Raw genomic sequence first — 22,298 nt, 5'->3', positions numbered from 1 at the left:
ATAAACTCCTATAGTGTATTGCAATTTATGTGAAAATATAAATTATATATAGAACAACCTCCTATCACCTCCTACTTGAAAAACCTTGCTTTCTCCTTTCTCTCTCAAATTTAATCTATACATTGAATATTTTTGTTGAAAAACATATCTAACGGATTTAGAAGGCTATATTTTAGTTAAATTAAAACCCATTTAAATTACTGTTGACTTATTTATTTACTAAAAATAACGACGGATGTTAATAACGGTTGATTTAAAAAAAAAAAAGAAAAGAAAGAAAGATATATACAAGTAGTATAATGCATAAAGTAAGTCAAATAAATACATAAAAAAAAAGAGTAAATGGACAAAAATACACATGAAAAATTTTTAAAGTCACAAAAGTACATATACAGAATTAAAATTTCAATTTAGTCACCAAAAAAAAAAAGAATTAAAATTTCAATGTATACATCAAAGATGGCTAATGATAGACAAAACTAACCTGCCATTAAAAAAGTTCTGTTTCCGTTAAGTTTAGTATATACGTGGCCATTAATACAATGAGTTGGCACTCCTTATCATTGTTTAAGGTATCTAATGTGAAAAATCAACAAAATATTATTATTAAAAGGTAGAGCGTCGCTTTTTGAGCCCTAACTTGGTTGAACCCTAATTTTGCAAAATTCTCCAGAAGTAGCAACTAGGATGGGAGGTTGAAGGCATGTTTAGAAGTTTGAGGATTGGAAGATAGTACCTTCACGGAAAAACACCTTAAGTGACAATGGGAGATCATCCACTGGAGCTGCGTTGAAGAGAAAGAAGAAAAAATAAAAAAAACCCCTTTCAATGGTGGCAAATGCTACCATGACGTTGAGGTGATGTTGTTAAAGTCGCAAACAGTGGAGAATCTAAATAGATGATTCTTTTGTTGTCCTTTGTATAAGGTATGCGTCTGCAATTTAGTTTCAAATTGTGTTTATTGAAAGTCTTCCTTTTATACTCATGTCTTATTCTGTTCATCTTCAATAAATTAGAAACCTGAGTTGAGATGTGAGTATTTCGTCTAGCTTGATAAAATCCAAGATCAGTACAGAGACAAAGCGACTTTACATACTAATTTATTGCAACATTCACTTTCTAGGAGATAAAATTCTATTTCGATAGAATTAGATGATAAAATTGTGAAATTGATGTTGAACTTGAACACTAGGATGAGACATGAAAATAGTGACTTAGGAAGTTGATAATTGAATGTATATTGGAATGATTATTTGGGATTCTGCTTAAAAAAAATGACACTCTATCCTTTAATAATTACATTTTATTGATTTTAAAATAAACAAAATTGTTATTTTTCACATCAGATACCTTAAACATTGAAAGGATTACCAACTTATCATTTTAATGGCCACATATACACTAAACTTAATAGAAACAGAGCCCATCTAACAGCAGATTAGTGTTGTCCATCGTTGGTTATCTTTGGTGTGTACATTGAAATTTCGAGTATGCACTTTTTAATTTTCATATTGCAGAAAGAGTGGTATTTTCCACCGTTATTTGAGCGTTGTGTTATCCGTGAGTGTGGAAAGCGACTGATAACAAATCGAAGGGTTCGATTTATCTCACCAGAAATTGGAGGGTCGGTATTGAGTCAAAACAAACCCTCAGATTTGTGTATGGTGGAGAACAATCGAATGGCTGCGCTTGAAAACGTGGAGATCGGACGAACGAGATTGAGTCCCCAAAACCCACCCTCAGTTTTGTGACCATGAATAATGGACGACCAGGGTTGAATCTGAGCAGATGGATGGTGAAGGAGTGCTTTGCAAATCTAAGGATCAGTTTTGTGATAAAATACAGTTGTCGTGCATGTAGTCTCTTCTGTGGAGTGTGAGGCTCCTCTCTTTTTTCTCTCCCTCGCCACTGATCCCTCTCACTCTCTTTCCCTTCACTCTGTAAAAAACTCATCTCAATAAGCTTCACTCTCCTAGAACCAAATTCTCACTTAACCAAATACACAATGCCTAAAAAAAATTAAAGAAGTTAATCGTCGTGAGCTTCATGTTAACTATTTTTGTCAATTTAATTATGTAAGTTTTTATTTTAACTTTTTAAGTATAAATATTAAAATAATAATATTATAAATTTAACATTGTTTATAGATTAAATGGTAGTATTAAAATGTGTTTTGTGTAGATATAAAATTAGTTATATATATATATATATATATATATATATATATATATATATATATATATATATATATATATATATAGTTAGTTAGTTTATATTAATAATAATAAGGGATAAATACTTTTTCGTCCCTAAGGTTTGTGGTCAAAATCAAAATTGTCCCCAACCTTTTTTTCTTATTAAAATCATCCTCGACATTACAAAACGTTATAAAATCGTCCTTTTCTACTTCAATTATATTTTTTGACCAAATTACCCTTCATTATTAATAAAAATAATATTAAAAAAAAAGAGCAAACCCCCACCCCACCAACTCCCCAGCATCTCTTCAGTCTCTCTACCCATCCCTCCTCCATTCCCCTTCCTTCTACTCTTCACCATCACCCTCTTCTTCTCACCTTCGCCGTGGCAATTACCACTGCCGGAGGACACCCACCCTCCTCCCCTTCCTCTTCTCACTCTTCTCCAATCCCCTTCCAGCTTCTCACTCTTCTTCATTTTACCAGGCAGACAGAACATAGCAAAAGGTAGAAGCAAAAAATTAAATTAACAGCAACATAGCCATCACCTCTTCTCCTTCGCACCTCCTCACTCTCCCTTTCCTCACCACCATCACCATTGCCACTATAGCCATTCATTACTCACAACACTTTTTTTTTCCACCAACAACAATAGTCCCAAATAAATTAATAGCAACATTCACAAAATAAATCAACAAAAAATTCAGATTAAATAATAATTCAATAATCATCAACTACAATTTTAGTTTTTAGATCTAAAAATAGCAAAACAATAGAAATTAAAAAAATTAAAAAATCACAAGCAGAAGTATAAACTCAAGTAGAAGCAAAAGTTCAAGCAGAAGCAGAAGAAGAAGAGGCAGAAGAAGAAGCAGAGGCAGTCATAGAAGAAGAAGCAGCACTGGCGGGTCCCCTCCCGATGACGACATGACGTCGGCGGCAAACCCTAGAAACAAATAATTAGGGCGGCGAAAACGGAGAGAAAAAAAGTTGAGGTTGGAATTGGGGTTGGAGTTTTAAAGAGAAGGGTATGAGGAAGGGGATGGGAGGTTACGGGAGTGGGGTGAGGGGGTGGGGGGGTTACGGTGAAGACGTGAGGGAGTGGGGTGAGGGGTGGGGGGTTACGGGAGTGGGGTGAGGGGATGGGGGTTACGTTTTGTTTTAATTATTTTTATTATTTAATAAAGGTAATTTGGTAAAAAAAAAAATTGAAGTAAAAAAAGACGATTTTATAACGTTTTTTAATGTTGGGGATGATTTTAATAAGAAAAAAAGGTCAGGGACAATTTTGATTTTGACCTCAAATTTTAGGGACGAAAAAAGTATTTATCCCTGATAATAATCTATGGGTATGGTAGAGCTAACCATTACATAATAAATTTAAATTTATTTTATAGGTTTATTAATTGTATCCGTTAGAGTATCATAACAATTAGAATTGAGTTTATTGGTTATTTTTTATATTAGAATATTTGGTAGTTTTTGTTTAGCGTTAGTGCCATAACAATTTAATACGCCTTGTTGCTAAATTAATTAATAGAGTTTAATTTAGGACTTATGAATAATTTGATTAATTATTTTAGATTATATGAGAATATAAATTAAAATTGTTAGTTTAATTTATTAACTATACTTGCATGTTAATAGAATAGATAGCAATTTGAATTTTAACTTTTCGATAATATTAAGATTAATGATAAAGTTAAAATGCTAATGAAAATAAATTGTTATATTTTTGTAGTTATTATAATGTTATTTGTTAGAGATTAGAACTAATTATTACCATAATGGAACTAATTATTAAGCTAATGAAAATAATAGACTTCGGGATCAACCCCATTAGTCTTGACAGTGTTACAGATTTGCAAGAATTCAGCTAAGAACTGATGAGGATCTTCCAATGGAAGTCCATGAAACTTGCAATTCTGTTGCATCAGAGAAACTAATTGAGACTTAAGCTCAAAGTTTTTTGCTCCAATGGTAGGGATTGAGATGCTTCTCCCATAGAAGTCGAGAGTAGGTGCAGTAAAGTCACCAAGCACCTTCCTTGCATTGTTGGCATTGTTGTTGTTTTCGGCTGCCATGGCTTCTTCTTGTTTGAAAGTTTCTGTTAGGTCCTCTATAGAGAGTTGTAATTTAGCTTCTTTTAGCTTTCTCTTCAAGGTCCTTTCAGGTTCAGGATCAGTTTCAACAAGAATGCCCTTGTCCTTGCTCCTGCTCATATGAAAAGAGAGGAGAAGAAAATATGGAATCCTCTATGTCACAACATAGAGATTCCTTGAGGTGTCAGAGGAAAATAAAAATAGAAGGATGAGGTAGAGAAGAGAGAATTCGAACTTATCAAGAGAGACAGAGTTCGAATTGCTGATAATGGAGAAGTGTTAGTCCTTTAAATAGAAGGATTTGAGAAGAGGGGAAGAATTTTTGAAATTAAAGTAAAAAGATTTTGAAATAAAAAGAAATTTTGAAAATTTGGTAAATGATTTTCGAAAACTAAGATTGGAAAAGAAATTAAGTGATTTTTGGAAAAGATTTTGAAATTAGAAATAAAAAAGATATGATTGAAAATTAATTTTGAAAAAGATGTGATTGAAAAGATATGATTGAGAAGACATGATTGAGAATCAAATTAAAAAGAGAAATTTTTTTTAAATTAAAGTTGATTACTTGACTAACAGGAAATTAAAAGATATGATTCTAGAATTAAAATTTGATCATTTCTTAATAGGCAAGTAACAACTTAAAAATTTTGAATTAAATCATTAATTGTAGCAAGGATTTTCGAAAATAATAATAATTTAAAAAAATGGAAAGAAATTGATTTTGAAAAGATATGATTGAAGAGATATGATTTGAAAAAGATTTGATTTTGAAAAATTATGAATATTTGAAAAAGATTTGAATTAAAAACAAAATCTTCCCTCTAGTGTCCTCTTGGCGTTAAACGCCCAGAATGGCATCCATTCTGGCGTTTAACGCCCAAAATGCTACCTTTTTGGGTGTCTAACGCCCAGCCAGGTACCCTGGCTGGCGTTTAAACGCTAGTTTTCCTTCCTCACTGGGCGTTTTGAACGCCCAACTTTTTTTTCTGTAATTCCTCTGCTGCATGTTCTGAATCTTCAATTCTCTGTATTATTGACTTGAGAAGACATAATTTTGAAAATTTTTTGAATTTTTTTTAATAATGAGAAATAATCAAAATGCAACTAATCATGGAAAACTAAGATTAAACCAAACTTAAAAATTTTCATATTAGAGACACTAACAAATTGAGAATGCATATGAAAAACAACAAAACACACAAGACAAGAGAATTTAAAGACTCAGAGCAAGAAAATCATCAAGAATAACTTGAAGATCAATGAAGAACATGATGCATGTAATTTTCGAAAATTAGAAGAATAAAGACATGCAATTGACACCAAACTTAAAATTAGACACTAGACTCAAACAAGAAATATAAAATATTTTTTTATTTTAAGATTTTATACATTTTTTTTGTGATTTTTCGAAAATTATATGGAAAAAAAAATAAAGATATTCAAAATTTTTAATGAGAATTCCAGGAATCATGCAATGTTAGTCTAAAACTCCGGTCCAGGAATTATACATGGCTTACTAGCCGGCCAAGCTTTCAGTGAAAGCTTCGGTCCAAAACACTAGATATGGCCAATGGCTAGCCAAGCTTTAGCAGATCATTACTTTCAACAGCAAGATTGATAGAAATCAACAAGCTCTTGTGATGATAAGTTGAAACCTCGATCCAAAAGTTTAGACATGGTTTCACAACCAGCCAGACTTCAACAAATCATCATGAAACTCTAGAATTCATTCTTAAAAACTCTGAGGAACAAAATAGAAATACATTTTTTTTGAATTTTTTTCGAAAAAATAAAAAGCAAAAAACTTAAACATAAATTAAAATGACCTAATTTGAGCAACAAGATGAACTGTCAGTTGTCTAAACTCGAACAATCCCCAGCAACGGCGCTAAAAACTTGGTGCACGAAATTGTGATCATCAATGGCGCCAACATCATGGTACGCACAATTGTAATCTCAACTCTTTGTCACAACTCCGCACAACTAACCAGCAAGTACACTGGGTCGTCCAAGTAATAAACCTTACGTGAGTAAGGGTCGATCCCACGGAGATTGTTAGCTTGAAGCAAGCTATGGTCATCTTGTAAATCTCAGTCAGGCGGATTCAAATGGTTATGGAGAATTGATAATTAAAATATGAATAAAACATAAAATAGGATAAAGAAACTTATGTAATTCATTGGTGAGAATTTCAGATAAGCGTATGAAGATGCTTTGTTCCTTCTGAACCTCTACTTTCCTATTGCCTTCTTCCAATCATTCATACTCCTTTCCATGGCAAGCTGTATGTTGGGTTTCACCGTTGTCAATGGCTACCTCCCGTCCTCTCAATGAAAATGTTCCAAATGCGCTGTCACCGCACGGCTAATCAGTTGTTGGTTCTCGATCATGTTGGAATAGAATCCATTGATCCTTTTGCGTCTGTCATTACACCCAACACTCGCGAGTTTGAATCTCGTCACAGTCATCCCTTCCCAGATCCTACTCGGAATACCACAGACAAGGTTTACACTTTTCGGATCTCAGGAATGGCCGCCAATTGATTCTAGCCTATACCACGAAGGTTCTAATATTAGATTAGAAACCCAAGAGATACACATTCAAGCTTGTTTGCATGTAAAACGGAAGTGGTTGTCAGGTACGCATTCATAGGTAAGAATGGTGATGAGTGTCACGGATCATCACATTCATCATGTTGAAGAATGAATGGATATCTTAGAACAGAAATAGGCTTGAGTTGAATAGAAAAACAATAGTACTTTGCATTAATTCATGAGGAACAGCAGAGCTCCACACCTTAATCTATGGTGTGTAGAAACTCCACTGTTGAAAATACAAAAGTGATAATGGTGATCATTTGCTTCGGCCCCAGAGAGGGAACCAGAAGAACCAAGATCAAAAGTATGATCAAGTGTTTAAAATACAATAGCAAAAGGTCCTATTTATAGAAAACTAGTAACCTAGGGTTTACAAAAATGAGTAAATGATGCAGAATCCACTTCAGGGCCCACTTGGTGTGTGTTTGGACTGAGCGTTGAAGCTTTCACGTGTAGAGGCTTTTCTTGGAGTTAAACGCCAGCTTTTGTGCCAGTTTGGGCGTTTAACTCCAGCTTTTATGCCAGTTCTGGCGTTTTGACGCCAAAATTCCTATGCTGACTTGGAACACCGGTTTGGGCCATCAAATCTTGGGCAAAGTATGGTCTATTATATATTGCTGGAAAGCCCAGGAAGCCAATTGGGTATCTGTAGCCCCAGAAAATCCACTTCGAGTGCAGGGAGGTCAGAATCCAACAACATCTGCAGTCCTTTTTCAGCCTCTGAATCAGTTTTTTGCTCAGGTCCCTCAATTTCAGCCAGAAAATATCTGAAATCACAGAAAAATACACAAACTCATAGTAAAGTCTAGAAATGTGATTTTTATTCAAAAACTAATAAAAATATAATAAAACTAACTAAAACATACTAAAAACAATGCCAAAAAGCGTATAAATTATCCGCTCATCAGTGATCCACGCGTGCGTGTCGCCTAACAGCATGGAAACTATAGCAAATTGCATATAATTTGAAAGCCCCGGATGTTATCTTTCCAATGCAACTGGAACTGCCTCATTTGGACCTCTGTAGCTCAAGTTATGATCGATTTAGTACGAAGAGGTCAGGCTTGACAGCTTAGCAATTCTTTCAATTTCTTGTATTCCTTCTACTTTTGCATGCTTGCTTCCATCCTCTAAGCCATTCCTGCCCTATAAACCTTGAAAACACTTAAACACACATATCACGACATCAAATGGTAATAAGAGAGGATTAATAATTAGCAATTTCAAGGCCAAAGAAGCATATTTTCAATCAAAGCACAGAATTAGGAAGGAAAATGTAAAACATACGAAGTATATGAATAAGTGTGAGAATAGTGGATAAAATCTACTAAATTAAGTACAAGATAAATCCTAAAAATGGGGTTTATCAGAGGCCCTGATTGGACACAACTATTTGAGATTATGTGTGACGCCTCCAATCATGCTGTAGGTGCCGCGTTTGCACAGCGCGAGGGTAAGCTCCCTTATATTATTGATTATTCTTCAAAGACATTGGATGCGGCGCAATCCAACTACACCACTACGGAAAAAGAGCTTCTAGCAATTATTCATGCATTGGATAGGTTTAGATCCTATTTGCTAGGCTCAAAAATAGTGGTGTCTATGGATCATGTAGCTTTAAAATATTTGTTGATAAAGAATGAGTCGGAATCTAGGCTCATACGTTGGATCTTGCTCTTGCAAGAGTTTGATGTTGAGATTAGGGATCGAAGTGGGTCACAAAATCTGGTTACAGATCATGTGAGCTGCCTTGAAAATCTTAAGTATGACCAATTTCCGATTGACGATTCATTTTCTTTGGATGGTTTGCATGCTATTTCGAATAGCTTTCCTTGGTTTGCACCTATGGCGAATTACTTGGTTGCCAATATCTTCCCTCCTAACTTTTCAAAACATCAAAGAGACAAGTTGAGGAGTGATTCCAAGTATTACATTTGGGATGACCCTCACTTGTGGAAACGGGGGGTAGACCAAGTGATTCGTAGATGTGTTCCGGAGTCCGAATTCCAACCTATTCTTGAATCTTGTCATTCATCCGAGTGTGGTGGTCACTTTGACCCAAAAAGTTTTAGATTGCGAATTCTGGTGGCCAACATTGTTCAAGGATGCAAACTAATATTGGTTGTCATGTTACCAATGTCAAAAGTCAGGAAATGCATCCCAAAAGGATGAAATGTCTCAACAACCAATGTTGTTTTATGAAATCTTTGATGTATGGGGCATAGACTTTATGGGACCATTTCCTAACTCAAGTGGATATCTTTACATTCTGTTGGCATTTGATTACATATCAAAGTGGGTGGAAGCGATTCCTACCCGCCTTGATGACGCTAATATTGTGGTTTCTTTAATTAGAAACAATATTATATGTCGCTATGGGTCGCCACGAGCAATCGTGAGCGACCAAGGTACTCACTTTTTGCAACAGGAAGATGGAAGCATTACATGATAAACCACTATTTTATGGTTTATCTTCTGTTTAATTGAGTGGTTTCATCAAGTCTTTACCTACTTATTCATATGATTTGCATGATTTTACAATCCCTTCCTAGTTTTGTTTTATGGTTGAAAACTTGCTTCCTAGAGATCTTTAATTAGTATATTTTAATTCTCTTTTATACCATTCGATGCTGTGATCCGTGTGTTAAGTGTTTCAGGCTTTATAGGGTAGGAATGACTTAGAGAATGGAGAGGAAGCTTGCAAAAATTGAAGGAACACAAGAAACCAAGGAGATAACCAGCGAGCACCGATGCACATGCATGGCTCATGCGAGCGCACGGAATGGAGAAATTTGAAGCGACGCGTGCGCGTGCCTGACGCGTACGCGTGACAAGGAAATTCGTCAAATGACGTGCACGCGTGACTAACGCGTACACGTGACATGTGCGATCTGCAGAAATAACAAAAAATGCTGGGGGCGATTTCGGGCCGAGTTTTGACCCAATTTTCGGCCCAGAAACACAAAATAGAGCCAGGGAACCTACAGAGACTCAACATACATTCTCATTAGCATAGTTTTAGGTTTTTAGATCTGAATGTAGAGAGAAAATTACTCTTCCTCTAGGTTTTCTTTACATTCATAGTTTATTAGTTTTATGCTTTTGCTTTTGGATATTGAAGAGTCATCACCTCCGTTGAAGATACTATTCTAATTTGTTTCCTTACTCTTTTATTTATTCCATATTCTTAATTCTTGTTTAAAGTTAATATTGGATTATTTTCATGGATTGTTAATGAAAATGATTACTTTTAGTTTTAATTAAATTACAGTTATTGTCTATCATGTCTTTCTTTTACTCCCTTTTTAATTCTATGCAAGTAATTTTCATGTCAATGGAGTAGATTCCCAAGTTGACATGGGGGTTGATTAAAAAGAGACACTTGAGTTAGAATGCTTAAGTGATTAGTTAAATTAGAAGTTCTTGGCTAATTCTGTATTTACTAACGCTAGACCTTCCCAAGGGAGAGGACTAGGATTTGCGAATAAGAGTTAGCTCAATCACTTGACTTTTCTTTATTTAGTAAGGGTTAACTAAGTGAAAACAACAACCTCTTTGTACTACACTTGAGAAAATTCCAACAAGGATAGAACTTTCAATTAATCATTCCCCCAGTCAAGGATTTTTAATTAGAATATATATATTTCTCTTTTAAATTACAATTATTTATTTTCTGTCATTCAACTCTCAAAATCCTCGGAAAACTCCTGATTAATAAATTAGCACCCTTTCTAGCAATTCGTTGGGAGACGACCTGGGACTCATACTCCCAGTATTTTTATTCTAAACTTTTGTGACAACCTTTCTAAATTGATGAGGTGAATTTTAGCTGGTTAAGAGCTATACTCGCAACGCTGTTTTTATATTATAATCTCTTAATTGGGCTAATTTCTGCCACGCATCAATTTTTGGTGCCGTTGCCGGGAAGTTGCAATTGTGTGCTGAATTATTAATTAGTGTACATATTTTTATTTTATTTGCATATTTTATTTTATTACCATGAGCTGTATGTTTCTTTCATTGAATGACGCGTTCACTGCCTGATCCGAGCTTAGCCGCATTTGATCCTGAAATTGAAAGAACTCTTTCACATATTAGGCGAGCTCGGTGTTGGTTAGCCTCTGAGGGTGGTGAAGTGATTGTTATAGATTCACCAGTCTCATCTGAGGGCGAATCTGAACCGCCACCTGAGGAGGAAACAAGCTCCTTTACTACTGATTCAGTTGATTCACGTGTAGATAGAATGGCTGCACCTAGGAGGATTACTCTCCAGGAAGCTGGAGCTCCAGATTTTACACTGCAGCTGTATCAAGTGCATCATCCAACTCTGGCTGTAGATTTTGAGCTGAAGACTGCACTAATCAACTTGATGCCCAAGTTTCATGGCTTACCTGCTCAGGAGCCTATCAAGCACCTAACGGATTTTCAGACAACCTATTCTACTGTAAGGCGTCATGGTGCAAATGAAACTTCTATTCTGTTAATCGCCTTCCCGTTTTCTCTTGAGGGAAAAGTGAGGGAGTGGTACTACTCCCAACCTGAAGCAACTGTTACCAACTGGGATACGCTCAGGAGAGAATTCCTGGAAAAATACTTTCCAGCTGAAGTTACAGATAGATTGAGGAAAGAGATCTCTTGCATTGTTCAAGGTGAATTAGAGACTCTCTATGAGTACTGGGAGCGCTTCAAGAACCTTCTGGATGCATGCCCCCATCACATGATTGACAGGCTAGTGTTGATCAGCTACTTCACTCAAGGCATGAAGCCTCGTGATAAAACTACACTAGATGGTGCTACTAATGGTTCTCTGAAAAAGTACAAGACCGCAGATGAAGCATGACAACTGATCAGTGACTTAGCTGAGTCCACTAGGAATCACAGGCATAGGAACAGCCACTCAAAGACTGTTGCAGAGATTTCCTCTAGCAGTGAGACTACTGCTCTTACACAGAGTATATATGAAATGACCAACCTACTGAAGCAGATGCAGTTGAATCAACAACAAACTCAGCCTTCCCCACCACAACAAAGCCAACAGTTAGTCCCCCAAAGAGTATGAAGAATTTGTGCCGATTATAGTCATTATACTGATGAGTGCCCGCAGCTCCAACAAGAAGACAACACTGTGGCAGCCACTCATAACTTCTATGACCGCCCGAATCAATGATACAATCAACAAGGCGGTAACTACAACCAAGGTGGGAACTACAACCAAGGTGGGAACTATAACCAAGGATGGCAGGACAACTCCAACCAGGGTTGGAAAGATAATTCCAACCATGGCTGGAGGGACAACTATAATAGAGGAGGCAGAGACAACAATGGAAATCAGAGGTGGAATAACAACAACAGACAGCAAAATCAGAACCAGCCTTACAGAGCACCTCACCTGAGACAGTCCCAAGGACCCCAGCACAACCAACAACAAGTCCCTCAGATCACTTATCCTTCTTCCTCATCAAATGACAAGATGCTTCGTTCTCTTGCACAAGGACAACAAGACATGCAGACTACACTGAATTCTACTCTAAATGGTCTGAATGCCACTTTACAAGCTCTCGTCTCCCGAATAGATTCATTACCTACTTCCACCAACCAACCTTCAAGCTCCAGTGGAATTCTTTATCAACCCCTACCTAACCCCAAGGGTGGCATCAATGCCATCACTTTGAGGTTCGAAACCACACTGCCAGAGAGGAATCAGGAGGAGTCAAGCCCACTAGAACACGCCCCAGTTGAAGACTTAGTTGAAGTGGAAGATGCTGAAGAGGAAGAGGAAGTACAAGACAAGGTTGAAAAAGAAGTAGCTCAGCAAGGGAATGGAGCACCAAAGGATGCAGAGGCTGCAAGTGGCACCATTCCTATCCCATTTCCACACCTTGCAAGGAAGTCCAGGAAGCAGATGGAACTTGATCCCAAAATGGTAGAAATTTTCAAAAAGGTTGAGGTAATTGTTCCCCTTTTTGATGTTATTCAACAAGTACCTAAATATGCAAAGTTTTTGAAAGATTTATGCATACATAAAGAAAAATTAATGAATTAGAAACTATTCCTTTAGGTAGTTCTATATCTGCTTTAATGGGAGGTATACTTGAAAAATGTAGTGATCCAGGTCCATGCATGGTTAATTGTACCATTGGAGGTGTAATATTTTCTGACTACATGTGTGATTTAGGAGCGTGTGTTAGTATAATGCCATTGTCTATATATGATGCTTTGAGGCTCCCTCCTTTAAAAAGGTCGGCAACTCGTTTTGTGTTAGCAGATAAGAGCATTATTACAGTAGTTGGAATTGCTGAAGATGTATTAGTGAGCATTAAGGGGCTCACATTTTCCATTGACTTCTATATCTTGGAAATGCCCCCTAATGACTCAGGAAGACCATCATCAATCCTGCTTGGAAGACCATTCCTGAAGACTTCGAAGTTTAAGCTGGATGCATTCTCAGGAACTTACTTCTTTGAGATAGATGGCAGAGCAGTGAGTTTCAGTTTAAATGAAGCTATGAAGCACCCTCTGGAAGATTATTCTATCTTTCAGTGTGACATCATTGATGAAAATGTAGCTGAAGTTCACCAAGAAGAAGTAGAAGAGAAGCACAAGGAGCAAGGTCCAAGTGTGAGGACTCCCTCTGAACATAATGAAGACACTTTACCAATATCACTAGCCCCGAATGATCCAGAGCCTAGCCATGAGCAAAAATCGGAATTAAAGCCTCTTCCACCCCACCTCAAGTATGCTAAACTTGAGGATAATCAGAAGTTACCAGTTATCATTGCAAGGGAACTCACTTCCCAACAAGAGGAGCAGCTGCTTAGTGTTCTGAGAAGATACAAGAAAGTAATCGGGTGGAATTTGGCGGATATAGTAGGCATCAGCTCTCAAGTTTGTGAGCACAGAATATACTTAGAAGAGGAATCAAAGCCTGTCCATCAACCCCAAAGAAGATTGAATCCAACCATCTTAGAAGTTGTCAAGAAAGAAGTGACCAGGCTACTTGAAGCAGATATTATCTACCCCATCTCAGATAGTGAATGGGTCAGTCCAGTACAAGTGGTGCCCAAGAAGTCTGGAGACACAACAGTAAAGAATGAGCATGGAGAGCTCCTGACAACTGGAGTGCATAATTCATGCAGAGTTTTCATTGATTACAGGCGTCTCAACCAAGCTACTCACAAGGATCATTACCCCTTGCCATTTATTGATCAGATGCTTGATCGCTTGTCAGGTAAATCCCATTACTGCTTTTTAGATGGTTATACAGGCTATTTCCAAATTTATATAGCTCCTGAAGATCAGGAAAAGACTACTTTTACATGTTCCTTTGGAACGTATGCATATAAGAGGATGCCTTTTGGCTTATGTAATGCACTGGCTACTTTCCAAAGATGCATGATGAGTATCTTTTCAAATCTTATTGAGAATTGTATGGAAATTTTTATGGATGATTTCAGCATATATGGTGATTCCTTTAGCCTTTGTTTGGATAGTTTAGCTAGAGTATTAGACAGGTGTGTTAGTTCAAACCTTGTATTGAATTTTGAAACATGTCACTTTATGGTAAAACAAGGGATTGTTCTAGGACATGTTATTTCTAATACTGGTATTTCTGTAGATCCAGCAAAGGTAGATGTCATTTCTAGTTTACCTTACCCCTCCTTCGTGAAGGAAGTCCATTCGTTCCTTAGCCATGCAGGTTTCTACAGGAGATTCATTAAGGACTTCAGTAAGGTAGCATTGCCTTTATCCAAACTACTGCAAAAAGATGTTGAGTTCGAGTTCAGTGAGGATTGCATGTAAGCATTTGATAAGCTAAAGATCGCCCTGACTCAAGCTCCAATCGTGAGAGGACCAGACTGGAGCCAGCCATTTGAGATTATGTGTGATGCCTCCAACCATGCAGTAGGAGTAGCGCTGGCTCAGCGCGAAGGTAAGGATCCTTTCGTAATTGCTTATGCGTCTAAGACCTTAGATGCTGCTCAGTCTAATTACACTACTACTGAAAAAGAGCTTCTGACTATTGTTTTTGCTCTGGATAAATTCCGAGCCTATTTACTTGGTACTAAGGTGGTAGTGTACTCAGACCATGCAGCTCTAAAATATTTATTAGCTAAAAAAGAGTCTAAACTAAGGCTAATACGTTGGATACTGCTGCTGCAAGAATTTGATTTAGAAATTAAGGATAGAAGTGGTAACCAAAATTTAGTGGCAGACTACTTGAGTCGCCTTGAGCACATTAAGGATGACTCCACTCCTATTAATGATGCTTTTTCATTTGATAGCTTGCATGCAGTATTTGAAATAGTTTCTTGGTCTGCACCTGTAGCTAATTATCTAGTTAGCCATACTTTCCCTCCTAATTTTACTAAGCATCAAAGGGACAAGCTGAAAAGCGAGTCTAAATATTATATATGGGATGAGCCATACTTATGGAGGTGTGGTTCTGACCAGGTAATTAGAAGGTGTGTGCCTCAATCAGAATTCCAGTCCATTTTAGAGGCCTGCCACTCTTCTGAGAGTGGAGGACATTTTGGCCCTCAAAGAACAGCTAGAAAAATATTATACTGTGGATTTTGGTGGCCTACTATTTTTAAAGATGCTGCTACTTTTTGTAAATCTTGTTCCCCATGCCAGAAGTTTGGTAATATATCCAAGAGGGATGAATACCTCAACAGATTATGATTTTCTGTGAAATTTTTTATGTTTGGGGCATTGATTTCATAGGTCCATTTTCAAACTCTAGTGGTTACCTTTATATACTGTTAGCTGTAGATTATGTCTCTAAATGGGTGGAAGCAATTCCTACCCGTACTGATGATGCTAACACTGTTGTTTTCTTTATTAGAAACCATATTATTTGTCGCTTTGGATCACTATGAGCAATCGTGAGTGATCAAGGCACTCACTTTTGTAACAGGAGATTAGCAGGATTACTGAAGAAGCATGGGATTGTTCACAAAGTAGCAACAGCTTACTATTCCCAGACCAATGGACAAGCAAAGGTATCTAACAGAGAAATAAAATGTATTCTTGAGAAGATCGTAAAGCCTCATAGGAAGGACTAGAGTGCCAGGCTACAAGATGTGCTCTGGGCATATCAAACAGCATACAAGACACCCATTGGGATGAGCCCCTTCCGCTTAGTGTACGGAAAGGCTTGCCACCTTCCAGTAGAGGTGGAACACAAGGCTTTCTGGGCTGTGAGGGAGTGCAACATGAATTTTGAGGAAGCTGGTGCTGAAAGGAAGCTGCAACTAGCAGAATTAGAGAACCTTCACCTAGAAGCATATGACAACTCCAGGCGATACAAAGAGAAGATGAAGATTGTCCATGACAAGCACATAAAAAGGAGAGAGTTCAGACCAGGGGAGTCAGTTCTTCTTTATAACTCCAGACTGAGGCTCATGCCAGGCAAACTGAGATCAAGATGGGAAGGTCCCTACAAAGTAGAAAAGGCAGAGCCATACGGAGTTTTTCACCTGCGTCATCCTTCTAGCTCTAAATTCATCAAGGTCAATGGACATCGCCTAAAGCTTTATCATGGTGAGAAGATGAAGGATCACAAAGAGCTAGAGGTCTTCCTCTTGGAAGACCCACCAACAGAAGCAGAATGAGCCCGAAGACCGTCCAACTTAAGGACGTAAAGCAAAGTGCTAGGTGGGAGACAACCCACCATGGTATGATCGTTCCATTTCAGTCTTAGTTTTGTTTTATTTTATTCTACTTTACTTTTCTTAGTGACTCTTTTCATAATCTCTGCATATAGTCTGCATTTGCATTTGCATTCTGCATAAAAAAAACAAAAAAATTTGCACGCGACGCACAAGCGTCGCTGACGCGTACGTGTCATTAGTGCATTCGGAGCAAAGAAGAAAAGAAGCTGAGAGTTACGCGAAAGCGTGGCTGGAGGTGTGCCTTAGGCACAAACACGCCCACGCGAACGCATCCCTGACGCATCCGCATCACTTGAAAAATCAGCCTCCCACGCGTGCGCGTCACTCACGCGCACGCGTGACCCTACAAAATCGACGTAAAGAGGTGTATGGCAGAGACTTATGATGGAGTGGGGCTGGAATGGTGCTGGAAGCACAAACCCCATCACGCGTACGCGTCACCCACGCGTACGCATCATTTTTCAAAATAAGGCCATTCATGACGCGCACGCGTCACCCTAAATTTTGGCAATGTGCGTATAAAACAGAGAGTTATGCGTGCGCGAGGCTGCACTCGCGCCAATAGCACAATTCAGGTCACGCGTACGCGTCACCCACGCGTACGCATCACTTGAAAATATACTAACCCACGCGAACGCGTTCTCCACGCGTCTGCGTCGCCTACGCCACAGTTTATCCAGATCAGCGCCAGAATTCCTATCTTTTCTTCCCTAATCCTAATTCCGTCTTCTCTCTTCTTATTTCTTTCTTCTTCTTTCTTTTCTCTTTATTCTATCTTACTTTCTACTATTTTCTCCCTCCTTCTTCATCTTCTTCATCAAGGTTATTTTCTTCTTCCACTTTTATTCTTCAATTATTATTTTAATTTATATTTTCTTCTTTTTTTTTTTTTTTTTACTTTCATTATCTATGTTTCCTTTTTCTTTCTTCTTCTTTTTACATTATTTTAATTGGTGTTAGAAATTTAATTGGGTGATTGTTTTCTTCTATATTTTGCTTGTGGATTATTAAGGAATTGTTTGACAATTATTATTAATTATCTTAGGGTGCTTGCATGTTCAAATTCAATACTTTCAATAACATATTTACCATGCATGCTAAGTGTTTGTGAAAAAGCCCGTATGGCATTGTGCATATTTAAATACTCTATCCTTCTACAATAATGCCTATTTTTTTTCACAAAACCCCTTTTTATATTTTATTGATTGAATATAATTGTCAATACAAACAGATTGTTAGTTTGAAACACTTGATAATCAAATTGGGCAATCAATGCTTGATCTATGCTACTCATGCCTTTGCCAGCATGCCAATAAACATCTTGCATCTACTTGCCATAACATGCACTTGCTATATTTCCATTGATGAACTTTTCACATGTAGTCGCGACCATGTGTTAACGACATCCTTCTTTACCGTGCAATGATTATCACGTGTACCATCCTCTTCCTTGCTCTAACCCTTAGCTTTAAATGTTACTTATTTTTTTCCTTTTCAGGATGGCCACCAAGAAGGGTAAAGAGAAAGCTACTCCCAAACCACCGACAAGGAAAAGAACAAAAAGAGCACTAGCTGCAGAGCCATCTTCAACAGCAGTAAAGCCCTCAACAAAGCGAGTCAAGAGGATCATCAAGGTCGATGAAAAGGAGAAAGCCTTTCCAGCAAAGGACGAGCAGATGTTCCCCATCCTGGCTGAGAGAAACTACAACAATGAGCACCTACTCATCCTCCCAAACCACATTGATGAATTTGTTGAGCCCCGAATTGAACGAAGACAATGGGATTCCTACGGAGACAGCCACGGCAGGTCAATCTTTCAGGGGTAGTTGAATTCTACTCAAATTTTCACATGCCAACCCTGCAGTCTGTCTATGTCCGTCAGAAGCAAGTCCCCATAACTGAAGAGGCCATTCAGTAAGCTTTAGATCTTCCCCCTGCTCCAGAAGGATTGGACGCATACCAACAAGCCTCTTTCAAGTGCCAGACATACCAATTTGACTGGGACACCGTTCTCAGAGCTATCGCACAACCTGGCAGCAGATGGATCTATGGATACCATCGATCTCGCCCTAAGGGATATTGGCTTTAGCACTCACCTTGGATGCTCGAGTGTGGGCACAGATTATGTCCTACTACGTCTTTCTAAGCACTCACGAGTCCTCCTTCACTGCAGACATGGCTGTTCTACTCTGGTATATCCTTACAGACCAGCCTCTCAACTTACCAAGACACATCCAGAATGCTATGGGACACGTACAAATTGCGGGCAACCTACCTTTTTCTGCCTTGGTTTCAGATCTAGTCTCAACAGCCGGAGTTTCCTACAGAGCTGGGGACACCAAGGCCATGATTCCACGGGATGATCAGTACGTCCCTAACGGGAAATACATCAGACCTCCAGCAGTAACTATCAACTGGAGCATAGAACCAGTGGAAGATGTCCCTCCTCCTTCCACATCACAAGAACCTTCAACAAACCAGCTACTCCTACAGATAATTCAGAGGTTAGACCGGCTTGACCGGCAAGGAAAGCGAAGATAGCGCCGTAACAAGCGCCGATTTACATACCTCAAGGAGCTACTTGTTGGTAACCACCCACCTGAAGAAGACCCAGACACCCCGGACTCCACTTCATTTACCAGCACAGGGAGCCATGACGGTCCTGATTGTGGAGATGCTGCTACCAGCCCCCTTTGTTCCTGACTGATGGCACCGAGGATGGTGCCAAGCTTTAAGTGTGGGGAGGTCGGTCAGTACCTGACTTCCGGAGGTAATTTCTCTTTCTTAACACCAATAAATTATTTATTTTTCTTTTGTTTAGGATATGATAGATTGCATAGTAATAGGTATTTGTATGCATGTTCTATTTGGTTGAAAATTAATATGTTTCTTTTCAAGACTCTATTTTGAAAATTTCACTAATTTAAATCAAAACTTTTGTGTTAAAACCTGTTTGAAGACTGTAAATTGGAACATGGTTTAAAGCTAGAACACACAACCTGTGAGACTTGAGCTTAATTACATGGTTACATTATTTAACCATAATATTTTATTCTTGTGTGTTCTCTTCTCTATGATTGTAATCTATATTTTGTTCCATCCTATATGTCCAATATTTAATGTGTTATATGCATGCATATGAATGAGGCCATTATTTTATTAGCTCACTTATCCCAAATAGCCTACCCTTTTATGTCACCCTTGTTAGCCACTTTGAGCCTTTCTATCCCATTTGTTCTATATTTTACCACATCACTAGCCTTAAGCGAAAAAAAATTAAATACCCTAATTAAATCTTTGGTTAGCTTAAGATAGAGATTGTGTGTTAACTAAGTGTGGAAAAATTGTGGAAACATGGGTTAATAAGGGAATATGTTATGTTTTTAATTAATTGATAAAATATTGGGAATTTTGGTACCTACTCATGTAAGACCAGAAAAATTAAAAATCCATGTGCATTGATAATGTTATGTTTATTTTTATGCTTCAATATATATATATATATATATATATTCAAAAAAAATCAATAAATAAGTAAATAAATAAGGGGACAAAATTATCACAATGCAATGTTAAGTTAATGAAAAGATCAATGCATATGTGATACAAATTAAAAGAAGAGTTGATGCATGAGTATGTAATGCAAAAGTGGAATTTTGGGTAGCTAGGCATGAATTTAAAAGTATATAGAGTATGTATAGGTGAAGGCTTAGGTTGATCAAGGATTCAATTTATAGCTCACTTAGCCATATATATACCTTCACCCTTACCTTGGCCCCATTACAACCTTGAAAAGACCTCATGATATTTTCATTGGTACATTAAATACTTGTTGATTGGGTAGGTGAAGAACAAAGTGTGACTAGGGAAGAGTAGAGTGATTACCCTATACACTTGAGTGATTAGAGTGCACATATACTATCAGTGAGGGTTCAATACTTGATTCTATGTTCCCTGCTTTCATGAGCTGTCTTCTTACAAGTTTACTTGTTTGTTTTTACTGTATGATTTTAATTAGTGATATTTGATTTATATTTGTCTTGAAGAACTTATTTACTTTTAAACCAAGTAGGCAAAAATCATTTTAGCATATAGTTGCATTCATAGGTTGCATTGCATTGCATGAATCTTACTTTCCCTTATTTAGTCTTTTAATCTCCTTGAGCTAAGCATGAGGACATGCTAATGTTTAAGTGTGGGGAGGTTGATAAACCACTATTTTATGGTTTATCTTGTGTTTAATTGAGTGGTTTCATCAAGTCTTTACCTACTTATTCATATGATTTGCATGATTTTACAATCACTTCCTAGTTTTGTTTTATGGTTGAAAACTTGCTTCCTAGAGATCTTTAATTAGTATATTTTAATTCTCCTTTATACCATTCGATGCCGTGATCTGTGTGTTAAGTGTTTCAGACTTTATAGGGCAGGAATGGCTTAGAGAATGGAGAGGAAGCTTGCAAAAATGGAAGGAACACAAGAAACCAAGCAGATAACCAGCAAGCACGCATGGCTCACGCGAGCGCGCGGAATGGAGAAATTTGCAGCGACGCGTGCGTATGCCTGACGCGTTCGCGTGGATTGGAGTTCTGCAAGATGACGCGTGCGCGTGCCTGACGCGTACACGTGACATGCGCGATCTGCAGAAATAACAGAAAATGCTGAGGGCGATTTCGGGCCGAGTTTTGACCCAGATTTTGGCCCAGAAACACATAATAGAGCCAGGGAACCTGCAGAGACTCAACAGACATTCTCATTAGCATAGTTTTAGGTTTTTAGATCTAAATCTAGAAAGAAAATTACTCTTCCTCTAGGTTTTCTTTACATTCATAGTTTATTAGTTTTATGCTTTTTCTTTTGGATATTGAAGAGTCATCACCTCCGTTGAAGATACTATTCTAGTTTGTTTCCTTATTCTTTTATTTATTCCATATTCTTAATTCTTGTTTAAAGTTACAATTGGATTATTTTCATGGATTGTTAATGAAAAGGATTACTTTTAGTTTTAATTAAATTGCAGTTATTGTCTATCATGTCTTTCTTTTATTCCCTTTTTAATTCTATGCAAGTAATTTTCATGTCAATGGAGTAGATTTCCAACTTGACATGGGGGTTAATTAAAAGGAGACACTTGAGTTGGAATGCTTAAGTGATTAGTTAAATTGGAAGTTGTTGGCTAATTCTGTATTTACTAACGCTAGACCTTCCCAAGGGAGAGGATTAAGATTTGCAAATAAGAGTTAGCTCAATCACTTGACTTTCCTTTATTTAGTAAGGGTTAACTAAGTGAAAAAAACAACCTCTTTGTACTACACTTGAGAAAATCCCAACAAGGATAAAACTTTCAATTAATCATTCTTCTAGTCAAGGCTTTTTAATTAGAATATATATATATTTCTCTTTTAAATTACAATTATTTATTTTCTGTCATTCAACTCTCAAAATCCTCGAAAAACTCCTGATTAATAAATTAGCACCCTTTCTAGCAACTCATTGGGAGACGACCTGGGACTCATACTCCCAGTATTTTTATTCTAAACTTTTGTGACAACCTTTCTAAATTGATGAGGCGAATTTTAGCTGGTTAAGAGCTATACTCGCAACGCTGTTTTTATATTATAATCTCTTAATTGATCTAATTTCTGCCACGCATCATTACTCAAGCGATATGGGGTACTACACAAGGTTGCAACCGCTTACCACCCCCAAACTAATGGCCAAGCGGAG

The 22,298-nt window shown here is 37.5% G+C and overlaps 1 long non-coding RNA gene and 1 other non-coding gene across 3 annotated transcripts; one reads left to right on the top strand and one right to left on the bottom strand.

Annotated features, from left to right (window-relative positions):
* Nucleotides 1-565: 565 nt before the first annotated feature.
* Nucleotides 566-21,578, top strand: LOC140181790 (uncharacterized). 2 transcript variants are annotated; one of them, XR_011877146.1, is made up of 2 exons: nt 566-926; nt 18,070-21,578. It is a non-coding gene; the product is annotated as an uncharacterized lncRNA (long non-coding RNA). The 2 variants fall into 2 exon arrangements; XR_011877145.1 differs by lacking the exon at nt 18,070-21,578 and adding an exon at nt 1,518-2,053 and having other exon boundaries at nt 610-926.
* On the bottom strand, nt 11,513-11,616 carry LOC112780967 (small nucleolar RNA R71). Its single transcript, XR_003191770.1, has one exon. It is a non-coding gene; the product is annotated as a small nucleolar RNA R71 (small nucleolar RNA).
* Nucleotides 21,579-22,298: the final 720 nt, after the last annotated feature.

Source organism: Arachis hypogaea, chromosome 19 (genome assembly GCF_003086295.3).
Source record: "Arachis hypogaea cultivar Tifrunner chromosome 19, arahy.Tifrunner.gnm2.J5K5, whole genome shotgun sequence".
Lineage (NCBI taxonomy): Eukaryota > Viridiplantae > Streptophyta > Magnoliopsida > Fabales > Fabaceae > Arachis > Arachis hypogaea.
This window is presented reverse-complemented; position numbering and strand designations above follow the sequence as displayed.